Source organism: Condylura cristata, unplaced genomic scaffold, assembly GCF_000260355.1.
Source record: "Condylura cristata isolate star-nosed mole 26May11 unplaced genomic scaffold, ConCri1.0 scaffold00040, whole genome shotgun sequence".
Taxonomy (NCBI): domain Eukaryota; kingdom Metazoa; phylum Chordata; class Mammalia; order Eulipotyphla; family Talpidae; genus Condylura; species Condylura cristata.
In genome coordinates this window covers 6,558,734-6,562,872 of record NW_004567141.1, presented here as the reverse complement: position 1 = coordinate 6,562,872, position 4,139 = coordinate 6,558,734, and the positions used below count along the sequence as shown (strand labels likewise).

General features: G+C 37.3%; 1 protein-coding gene across 1 annotated transcript in view; it reads left to right on the top strand.

The window, feature by feature from the left end:
- The window catches only part of LOC101622070 (Fc receptor-like protein 3), a 91,874-nt gene that overhangs the window by 12,577 nt on the left and 75,158 nt on the right, over window positions 1-4,139 (top strand). The gene's annotated exons all lie outside the window — the stretch shown is intronic.

The window sequence follows — 4,139 nt, the reverse complement described above, 5'->3', positions numbered from 1 at the left end:
AGGTGAGAAACTGCTAAGGGATTCCTGTCAGTTGCATCTTCCCAGGATAATAATACTATGTGTGCAAAAGAAGTTTCAATACATCACTTACTTTTGATATGAAATGTGTAGATATAAGAGGGAGCAAGATATATCTTTTTAATTGTGGAGAAGCACAATTAAAACATAAAAACAAAGGCAGATAGTCCACTGAGTCTTCACTCAATTGGGAATAGAGAGTAAGCAAGACTCTGGGGTACAATTAAAGGGGTAAGATCAGACAAGAGTGAGACTATCTAGTCGTGGTACCCACGTCCAGGGTCATCGCTGTGCCTCGGTGACATGACCTGTATTCTTGGAACAGGATGGAAAAATCAATTTAACATAGAGAATTTTCACTTCAACAAGCGACTTTGCAATGATTCAGATGTTAGTTCTTTAACAGTACATAGTCATGTTCTCCAAGCTGCTCCCCCAGAACTACTAAAGCTGAAAACTTAGAGCCTGCTCATTGGTCTGTGCTCCTGGCTGCTGCTGCAAGAGACAGTGGCTGCTGGCAGCTCAGCTACCTGACTGGGAGGTAGCTGCCCAGCTTCTTTCTTCTGAGCCCCTGAAACTGGGCTATCTGCCAGCACTGCTCAGACCTGTGCCATTGCAGCTTCATGTAGGAGATTGATTTCCTTGTTATTTTCTTTCTCTATCTGTGACCAAACAACATAAAAAAAAGGTACAGTTATCTCTACTGGATGTTCATCCTCTAAGCCCTTTAGGTGTTGATGCGCAGTTAGTGGAAGGAGGGAAATTCAATTCTATTATGCTTACCTGAAAAGAAGGAGAAAGAAGCAGACATCCTGAGAAGTTCCTGCAGTAACACGAGTTACTGTGTGACTTAGGATTGCACCTCTCTTTCCTGAGTCTCTACTTCCTTCTCAATACTGAGGTGAACTACCTGTAGTTGATTATGTAAAGAGCATAGAGGAATGACAGGAAGAGACTTGCCAGATGCTGTAACGACCAGAGAACTCAAAAGGAAAAGATTTTAGAGACAATAATCCATAGTAGCTGTATCAGAGAGAGGTAGGGGCTTGTTAAGTAAGTGTGGGTGAAGGGTTTAGAAGGGATGGAGATGTTGAGGGACTTTACAGTGATATTAAGGGATGGGTTACAGAAGAGGGAAATTCCCACAGTAAGCACAACAGTTCAGTGCCTGGGAAAGGGACATAAAATACGGGAGTGAGATCTCAGTAGGAACCCAGGAGCTCAGTCATTTTTCTTCTCCACAGCTAACAGCAGGAGGGCATTTCTGGAAGATCAGGTGAGCTCGATCCCAGTTTGTACCCCTCCACCCCTCCCTTCTTTTGCTCATTTAGGTCCTCCGTCCTGCATGTTTCTCCCAGGGTTCCCAAGTCATCTACTCTGATGTGAGGAAGACATGAAACTTGGAGGAATAGAGGGAATGACCAGCAGTAAGAATTTCCATAAAACTTTGTAAAGTGCTGAACTCTCATAAGCTGTCTAGACAGGATGTGCTGCAGGGAATGTGGCAAGGCACCTAGGTCATCATTACAATTTCATATTGTTCCTTTCCCAATATCTTCTGTTCATTAAATATTTGTTGAACTGCCTCCTACATTCCAGGCACTGTGTGAGGAAATTATTTCTGCTGTATCTTATCAAGCTGCCAATAGTCAGAGTCAAAAAAGAAAAATGAATAAGAAAGACAGGTTTTTATCTTTACTTACTTGGAGGTAATGCAAACGATCTATTGGTGAATTTCCCCTCCAAACAGCACTCCATAGTGGTTGTACCAGTTGCATTCCCACCAACAGTGTAGGAGAGATCTTTTTTCTCCACATCTTCACCAACGTTTGTTGTTGCTAGTTGTTTTAATATGCACCATTCTCACCTGTGTGAAGTGGTATCTCATTGTGGATTTGATTTGCATTTCCCTTATTATAAGTGATGTTGAACTTTTTTTCATATGCCTGTTGGTCATTTGCATTTCCTTTTTGGAGAAGTTTTTTTTTTTTTTTTTTTCCCTAGCTATTCTGTCCATGTTTTGATAGGGCTGTTCACTTTATTTTTGTTGAGTTTTATCAGCTCTTTGCAGATCCTTGTGATCATCAGCATTTTATCTTTATCAGTAGTATTGTGTGAGATTTTTTTTTTCCTAATCAGTGTGATGCCTCTGTTTTGTGTAATGTCGCTCTTGCTGTACAGAAACTCTTTAATTTGATGTAGTCCCCACCGTTTATTCTTCCCTTCATTATCCTTGCTTTAGGGATATAGCTTTAAATATGTTATGTATATTATGTAGTGTTTTGCCAACATTTGCTTCTATATTTTTTGGCTTCAGGTCTTCTGTCTTGTTTTTAAAATACACTTTGAGTTGGTTTTGTGTTGTGTGTGGAAGTAATCTAGCTTCTATTTTGTTGCACGTAGCAGCCCAGCTGTCCATAAAACTGTGGGTTTATACCTGGGTTTTCTATTCAATTCCATTGGTCTATATGTCTGTTCTTGTTCCACTACCATGCAGTTTTGATTATTATGGCTTTACAATGTAGTTTGAAGTCTGTCCATATGATAACTTTCTTCTTTGTTATTCAGGAGAGCCTTAGCTATTTGAGGTTTTTGTGGCTCCATTTTTGAGGTTTTTGTGGCTCCATATGAATTCGATCAATATTTATTTTATTTTTTTGAAGAATGTCATTGAAATTTTTATTGGGAATGCATTGAATCTTTAAATTGCTTTTGGTAGGATGGCTATTTTTATAATGTTGATTTTTCTAATCCACGAATAAGGGATGTCTTCCATTTCTCTGTCTTCTATTTCTTTTAACAATGTTTTATAATTTTCTTTGTAGTGTTCTTCACCTCTTTTGTTAGCTTTGTTCCCAAGTATTTGATATTTTTTTGTTTCAGTTTTTTGTTTTTTGATTTCTTCTTTGGATTGATTGTATATAGGAAGGCTACTGATTTTTGTGTTTTGATTTTGTATCCTGCTACTTTACTAAACTGGTTGATTATTTTGATACATTTTTTTTCCAGTGGAGTTTTTGGGATTCTCTATCAGTATATCACCTGCAAATAGTGATATTTTTACTTCTTTGTTCCCTCTTTGGATTCCTTGTATGCCTTTTTCTTGTCTTCATGTTCTGGCTAGGACTTCCAGTATAATATTGAAAAGCAGTGATGAGTGAGACTGGACATCTTTGTCATGTTCCTGACTTTAAGGGAAAGATTTCAGCTTTTCACCATTGAGAAATACATTGGCTATGGGTTTGTTGTATCTGGCCTTTATTATGTTAAGGTATGTTCCTTCTATTCCAAGAGTTTCAAGAATCTTTATCAGAAATGGATGCTGGACTTTGTCAAATGTTTTTTTGGCATCTATTGATAGGATCATATGGTTTTTATCTATCTATTTGTTGATGTGTTGGATTAGTTAATTGATTTTCAAATGTTGAACCATCCTTGTGCCCCTGGAATCAATCCCAGTTGGTCATGGTGGATTATCTTTTTGATATATTGTTGGATTCTGTTGGCTAGGTTTTAATCATTGAGTGTACATTAGAGGGATTAACTGTAGTTTTCTTTTTTGTGTGTTGTCCTTTTTTGTTTTTGATATTAGTGTTAAGTAGTTGGCTTCATAAAATGTATTCTTTCTCAATTTTTTTTTGGGTAAAAGTTTGCATAGGATAAGCACTAGCTTGCTTATGCACATTTGGTAGAATTCATTTGTAAAACCATATGGTCCTGGGATTTTGTTTTGGGGAGAGTTTTGATTACTATATCAATTTCACTGCATAGGTGTTCTGTTTAGGTGTTCTATTTCTTCTTTATATACCTTTGGATGATTGTAAAGTTGTAGGAATTTGTCTAGCTTTTCTAGATTGTTGTCTTGTTTGCATATAACTTTATAGCAATCTCTGTGTTAGTAAACAGAGATCATAGTAATCTGTATAGTCTTTTGATTTCTGCTGTGTCTGTTGAGATTTCTCTTCTTTTGTTTATTATCCTATTTATTTGTGCTTTCTCCCATTATTTCTTTTCTTTTCTTTTTTTTTTTTTAAAGATTTATGTATTTATTCATACAGAACTGGGGTACAGGCCAGAGATGCGGAGGGTGAGAGGATTCACCAGAGACAGAGCAGGGAGCA